Source organism: Capsicum annuum, chromosome 6 (genome assembly GCF_002878395.1).
Source record: "Capsicum annuum cultivar UCD-10X-F1 chromosome 6, UCD10Xv1.1, whole genome shotgun sequence".
Taxonomy (NCBI): Eukaryota; Viridiplantae; Streptophyta; class Magnoliopsida; order Solanales; family Solanaceae; genus Capsicum; species Capsicum annuum.
The window spans coordinates 122,321,658-122,330,127 of NC_061116.1; positions in this window are offsets into that span (position 1 = coordinate 122,321,658).

Here is an 8,470-nt window from a genome sequence, read left to right on the forward strand (position 1 = left end):
TACTCTTTGCAATCCACCTAAAATTTATCATTATATCTTCAGATCCCAAAGTCCTCTTTGTTATATTTCACATCTCATCCATTTTGAATTTAACCTCTACTGTGTTAACCAGATCTTGATATTCTGGTCCATACAAGAATCTCCTAAAAGAGCTAGGAGAAATATCAACTCAAACTCCATAGATCATAAGGGAAGTAGTAGGCTCACCTCCCTTCCATAACTGGCCTTGGGAATATTGCCTTTACAGATCACATTTGTATGCTGCATAAAACTCAAGAATAAGGACTTCACTATACCTTTGTCTCTGTCATCATCCACTCAAATGCATATTGTCTAAAGTATTTTTCAAAACCATATATATTTTGACATCGTAAAAGTAGTCAGTCGTCGCTCTGGATATAGTATTCTCTTTATCTTTCCACCAAAGAGTCTGATCAGCCCACTGTCAAATATCTTCTGCATATTGAGGTAGCCCGATCATTCAACAATAGGCACAATAGCAGTGGTAAGTGCTAGTAGTGGGTCCTATCAGGCTATCGATCTTAGCTAATTCACATTTCCTGTATTGTTACCATGCTTAAAATTTTTTCCTTCCGAACTAGATTAAAATTCATCATCATTATCGTCATCATTATTATCATTGGAATGTGGCATTGTATGTGGGGGAGAATTACATGGATTTTTTCTCTTTGGGCCCCATAGAGGTGATTCTGATTTATTGGGGAACACTCTCTTCCCTTTTGCGTTCTCAGTTGCGTTCCCCTTTTATACAATTTTTTTTGTGATGGTTTCTCCATACACTTCACCATTTCTAGTGGATGATTTCTTGTACTCTTCATCACTCAATTCCACACTAGCAGTTGGTTGTAATTTATTATTCTTCTTACAAACTTGTTTGGATGAGAAGATATTCTTTGAAGGCATGGTTCCTACAAAATTATCCTCGTTAGTAACTAAGTAAAGAAAAGAAAAAATCTAAAACTAAATTTTAATGTGCTTGCTCTAATTTGGGTTCGAGTGTTGTGCTTAGTCCACACCAACTGGGTATGACTAGTATAACCGAGTCGTATCTTCTTCAGTGCATGACCTCTTTTTCACTGGTTGTCTTACGACTACTTTTACTCAGTCGTACTGACAGGGTATGAATCATTACCCACAGTCATAAGCAAATCAAAAATATTTATTGAAACATAAATAATCCCAGGTGGGTACGACTAAGAGATTATGATATGACTTCTATGGTCAAGTCCTAACCGTTCTTGAACTTTAAATTCGGTAGACTTCCATTCTGCCAGTGGCCACAAATTGTATTACGACTTCCGTACCACTGCAACTTAGAAGTTCAACTTTAAAGTTTAACTTTAACTCCAAAGAAATTTCCTAAAATATCCAGTACAAGTTTTAGCTATATCCATCATTTTAGACCACACAAATATATCAAATCCATTTCCAAAACACTAGATCTACCCCAATTTCCAATTTCTAATAGAAAACACTTAAGCTATGTTACCAATAATTTAGTATTTGAGTAATCGACAAACTATGTTCATAGTAACAAACACCATTCATTTCAACTTAAAAATTACAGAAAAATACATTGAAGAGCTTACTTTGTGCTATAAGAATCTTAGTTCTCAACTTCAAACACTATTTCATCCTAAAATTCAAGTTTAAATCATAAAGAGTGAAAGATTTAAAGTTGTTGGTATCTTAATAAAGTTGAGTATATGTTTATTTTATGGATCAATCCTTGAAATTAGGGTAAAAATAATATGGGTATGAGTTGGGTGAATTAGGTGCCCGATCTGTGTCCCTTTTCCTTTTAATTGAATGGTTTGGACAGGTCAACCCATGATCTAACTTGGTAAGCATGGGTAATGAGTCATGTATATACTACTAATACCTAGGCTTATGGGTCATTTCTTTTACTTGTATAGACCTAGAACTTACCTGTATTCTTGACTAGGTATGACTCAGGGCGACGAGTCATACCTTGAGGGAACGACTCATTCTAAGAATCATATCCATTTAAAAAACATTCACCTGATTCTGATTTATGTCCCAGGTCAATATGATTCCTACTTATGAGTTGTACCATCTGGGTACGACTCATAAAGAGTCGTATAACCAAAATGTTTTAGCTTCTCTGGATATTTTGTACATTCTTTAGCCCCTCACACTGAACAAATATGTTACCATGTAAATGAATTAAGTGAAAGAAACTTGTGTTTCCTCCCTTGCAACCCTTGATATAACATCACAATATGACTTGGCTAAGTTGGATACTCAAATTTTACCACTTAGCCATGGGTTGCCTCACGTGGTTCTTGATTTAATATCACAGCTCAATGCAATTGCCTTGTCTACTAATTTTTTGTCAAGGTCAGTATTAGCGACATCTTTCATGTCTTTTATATTTCGCAAGTAGTGCTTCACTTTTTGACCATTTACATAGAATGAGGGCTCACCATCCATCTTTAATTCTAAATCACTATAAGGGTAGACTTGTATTTCTATGAATGGACCACACCACCTTGACCTTAGCTTACCTGGAAACAAATGAAGCTTGGAAATATAGAGTAGTACTTGGTCAACCTTTTTGAATACTCTCTTCTTAATTTTGTGGTTGTGATGTAATTTCATATTTTCCTTGTAAAGTTCTGAACTTTCACATGCTCGGAGCTAAAATTCATCCAACTCATTGATATTACTTAACCTTGACTTAGTTGCCCCCTTCCATTCTAGATTCAACTTCTTTAACGCCCATAGTGCCTTATGCTCAAGATCGATTAGTAAGTGGTAAGCCTTTTCATAAACCAACTGATAAGGTAAGGGCCTATGATTGTTTTATAAGTTATGTGGTAAGCCCATAATGCATCATCTAACTTTCTTGCCTAATTAGTCTTGTTGGCATGCAGCGTCTACACCAATATAGACTTAATTACACCATTTGACACTTCAAGTTATCTGCTATTCTATGGGTGATAGGGTGTTTCCACCCTATATTTAGCTCCATATTTTTCAAGAATACTCTTGAATAGATGATTACAGAACTGTGAACCTCCGTCACTAATAATACACCGTGGCATGCCAAACTGAGAAAAGATGCTCTTTTTAAAAAATGCGGTGACAATGTGTGCTTCATTTTTACGAAGCATAATTGCTTCCACCCACTTCGAAACATAGTTTATAGCCAAAAGTATATACTTTATGCCAAATGAACTCAAGAAAGGTCTCATAAAATCTATGCCCTATACATCAAACATTTCCAATTTTAAAGTAGGAGTCATAGATAGCTTTTGTCATCTATAAATCATACCTTGTCGTTGGCATTGATCACAAGAAGAAGCATAATCATAAGAATCTTTATATATTGTTGGCCAATAGTAGCCTTATCGAATAATTTTATAAGCTATTCGAGCCCCTCCATGATGGCCCCCAACTGGTGATGAGTGAAAAACGTCCAGTATGCTCATCATCACCACTCAGTATACACTTACAAATGATTCCATCAGCACAAATTTTAAATTAGTAAGGTTCATCTCAGAAAAATTTTCTTACCTCATGCATAAACTTCTTCCTTTGTTGATATGAAAGATCTTCTGGGAATAGATCACTGGCTAAGTAATTTGCATTGTGTGCAAACCATGGAATTAGATCTTAGGAAGTGGCCAATATCTATTTATCTAGAAAACTTTCACCTATTTCCAACCCATTAGCAACCTTATGCATAGCTTCCTTCTCTAAGCTAGATTTGTGATCTGCAACTTGATTTGTGGCTTTATTGTCCTTCACCTCAAAATCAAATTCTTACAATAACTATACCCACTAATAAGCCTAGTCTTTCTATTTTTTAGCCATTAGGTACCGCAATGCTACATGATCAGTGTTCATAATCACCTTTGTCCTAATGAAGTAAGATCTAAACTTTTTAAAGGATAAAAACCACTACTAATAACTTTTGCTCCATTACGGTATAGTTCTTTTGATTAGGATTTAGTGCCTTACTATTGTAGTAGATAGAATGAAGGATCTTTTATTTCTGTTGGCCTAGTACAGCCCCTAAAGCCACTCCACTAGCATCACACATAATCTCAAAAGAGGAGGACCAGTTGGGAGACACAATAATTGGGAAATTCACCTACTTCTCTTTTAGGCTTTCAAAAGCCTTCTAACATACATCATCAACTTTAAAATTTACCTCCTTCTCAAGAATTTTTCAAAATGGATTAGCAATATTTGAGAAATCCTTGATAAAGCACCAGTAAAAACTTGCATACCCTAGAAAACTTCAAATTCCCTTCACAGAAATTGGGTAAAGCAATTTTTCAATCACCTTAATCTTTGATTTATCAAACTCTAGACCTCTCTTTAAAATCTTGTGCTCAAGCACATTTCTTTATTTTACCATAAAATGACACTTTTCCTAATTAAGTACCAAGTTGCATTCTTAACACCTTTGTAGAGCCTTTGCGAAGTGAATTTACCACTCTGAGTGGTAATGACATGGCATTGATTATCATTTTTAGGGTTTACCACTATATTATTTTGCAGTGTTCTAGGTTGTCTCTCATTTATTGTGGCTGATAGATGACCAAATTATTGCTCTAATTGCTTGATTGTTGTAGCATATGACTCAACTTTCTGGTTAAATCCTTACAAATCAGCTTTGATATCCTTTAGCCAGTTTTTTTGACATGTTTTTCCTTTGACTAGCTTAGAATAAAGAGCCTCCATTCTAGACTCTATATCTTGAATACCTAGGGTAATATACTTTTCACTCTTCTCCTTGTAGTAATATTTGCGCCGTCAATCACTATCTTTGTCTCTACTCAAATCTCTATATCTATCATTATAATAGTTTCAACCTTGATTCCCTTTCCCTTGGGCTCAAATATCTACCAATCTATGATCAAGATACTTTGCTTGTTCTTTAGACTCGATATTGAATAGTTTGGAATTAGATCTGTATGTCACAACTATATTAATCTTCTCAGCACTTATTGATGCAAATTGTTTTGTAATCAATCCAATAGTTGTATGAAGTTGTGCAACCTCTTGTGCTACCATATCATTCACTGCTCCATAAGTATTTATTGCTTCAATAGCATATGTACCACCACCATGTACTGAATCTCCTGTATGCCATCCCCTATTGGTTATAGCAATGTAATCTAGCATTTTCTGTGTAACATTCCAACAAAGACGCATAAATTCTCCTCCTAAAATAGTATCCTCCATAGCTCTTGAACTTATATTTAGGGATCTATAGAATATTTCCGACAAGTTAGATCCTCTGGTTTTGCAATTTGGTACCATGTTCAGCTTCTTCTTGAATAAAAATCATGCCTCATACAAAAACTCTACAAGTAACTATCTAAAATTGTAAATCTCATCCTTTAACAGTAGCATCTGTATAGGAGGGAAGAATCTACTCAAAAACTAGTTCTTCAACTCATGCCAAGAAGTGATAGATCTTCTTAGAAGTTCCCCTAACCGTAGTGATATTTCTCCTGTTAAACAACATGGGAACAACCTTAATCTCAATACTTCCTGGTCAACCCCTAGAATAGTATAGATGTGCAGATCTTGAGAAAATTTGCAAGGTGCATGTTTGCATCATCTTTTGTTGCACCCAAATATACGCCCTTCCAATTTAATAATTGGATCATGGAACTAGTTATATCGAATTTCACATTAGGGCCCAAGACGGGAGGAACAATGGCTCCAGACTTAGTATGCTTAACATAACCCAAATCTTCATCATCCTCTTCATATAGGTCTAAGTGTTGATATTCAAGAATAAATAGAGCCATGTCTCTATAAATTCGATGATCAATGACCAATCTAGGCTTGACTAGTCCACTTTTCTGTAACACCCCCTCTGCAGCAAGTCTGGCCTCTTTAACTTCTCTAGGTTCTTGCTCTAACAATTGTGATGTCTATGAGTCTGCAATATTCCGTTGATCAATTTATTACTCAGATCAACTTCCCCGGCAAAGACGCTAAAATTTGATGTCACCCAAAATACACTTTCTATTAGAAGTATAATACAGTTGATTTCAAATATAATAACCCAACTTGGTTGGTATTGATCCCACAGGGAAAACATGAATAGTTTTTTGGCTTGATGTTATTCACGAGTAGTAGATAAAAGTAAATAGGGGAATTTCAGTATCAATTGCAAGTAGTAACCAATTTTTGTGTGCTTTTGAGTTGTAAACAATAAGAGAAGAACACTGGGATTATGTTCCCCCTGACTTATCAACTCAATAAATTTCTCGTGATCAACCCAACTGTTCTATTTTTCTACATGCAAAGTCTAGAAGATAGGTATTATCGGCCATCTTTTAGATGCAAAGATAAATCTTACACTTTACCAGTTAAGTCTCACGGTGTCGCCTTGTTGCTCCTTTTTGTGACCTCCACTCACTATCACTTTTTAGGATTAAGTGATTAGATGAGATGGGGGGGGGAAAAAGCTGGAGGTGAATCCCAAATCACTATCCTAATCTTCTTTTTCCAATCACAAACTCCCTTGTGGGGATGGATGTGAATATAAGCAATTTCAAGATCCTGTAGCTACTTGAGATTAACTATCATAAAGAATATTAACATATAAGAAAAAACCCTCGACCAGATGAATATCACTCTTCCCATACGTAGCTAATCCACTAAGGTTTCCACAACCCTAGTCAAAGAGATTAGCCGCTCATGTTTGTGCAAGAAACTATGGTTTTCAATGGAGAACACATCTAATTAATTACACACGAATAAGATGAATAAACTCCAAAGTCATTAATTGAATAAAACACTAAAATATCTAGAGTATTGTAATATTTCCAAAAGGAACATAAAAGAATGTAACCTCATAAAAGATAAACCCTAGGGTATTTATAGTATCTCAAAATAACATTAAAAGTGTGATAAAAATGGGAAAGGTAAATTTATGTCGGCAATCAATATGAATTGGTATTTATTCGTGTTGACATTATATGAGTCATATTCAGCCTTCTCGTATACGTTCTAGTGTTTGTAATCCTAATGCTTTAACTTTCTGTTCAGCATACAACTTCCTTTTACGAGTCATACCTAAGTGTTCGACTCGTGTTCTTCACTCGTATCCACCTGGGACTTTTTTCTTTCCAAGCTTTGAACAATTGTTTGTGTATGATTTTACTACGAGTCGTACTCAGACTTTCGACTCATATTCTTCTGGGACATTACTCCTAGTTGTAGTTCTGGACACTGTTAGGCTCACGACTGCTATTTTACAATTCATATCCTAGCTTGCGACTTGGATACTAGAGTTATATCTTATCCTTACTTAGATTTTTAGATTGATTCTTCATTTTGTTGTGTCTACAAGTCATATCAGATGTTTATAATTCAAGAGCAGACTTATATCCTGATCAGAATAGGTCTTTTAAGGTGTTTTATTTTCTTCTTATTCCAACACTATTGAGACCTATTTTACCTGCAATATACACCAAAGTGCATTATATCTAACATAATATCCTAAGTTCACACCTAAAGTCATGGTTTTAAGCATTGAAAGTCTTATATTTCCATGCCATATCAGTGATGAATTGTAGTATCATGACTGGAATCTCCTCCATGATAATCCATTAGATGTTCAACTCTAACCTTGAGATATGCATAGAAGCTAACCCTTTGTTCATTACAACGAAAATGTTATCATTCACTATGGGTAAAATATGATCCATTACCATCGAACACAAAGCCTTAGTAGGAAACTTAGGGTGTTCTTAAAGATCATTGCCACATTGACCCATGGGGCATTCTTACCAACTTTAACAATGTGGACTACTAGCCAACTAGAGTGTATCATCTTATCATCAATAGTCACCATTTTTACCTCTACATAGTATTCATCTATAAATTATATTCCTGAGTCTTATCTAAAGGCTTCAAAGTATCTCTCAACAAGGACCTTTAGATTAGATTAATAGAGATGTCAACCTCAGTATGCTAAACATTGATATTATTAATCCAAGGCTGCTTATTCATGTCTTCTTTTTGCTTAAAGGAGTGAACCTCTTCTATATTGATCAATACTTTGCATAAAATTCATGCACCAACACTAACACATAGTTTAATCCACCCTAATCATCCACCTAATTCGTACCCTTCAAATCCCTACATCAAATTTAGGGATTTCTATAGGGACTCAGGTAAAATATAGGACTTTTCCTAGATGCTTCTATTTTTTGCATTAGTTTGTGGGGGAACCCCTATTAATGTAGTAGTCTCTTTAGTTTGGGACCATACATTATCTCAGATCTATGCCCTTTTAAGTTGAGAAGTAGCAATAGTACCATCTGAGGATTTAGGATTGGACTTAACCTCTTCTTCCAAGGAACTTTTCTCATCTTCTTATGCACCCCCCATACTTTTGGGTGACCTACCTTTTCTCTTCAAACTAGGGAAGATTGGTTGTAGTGGCAGC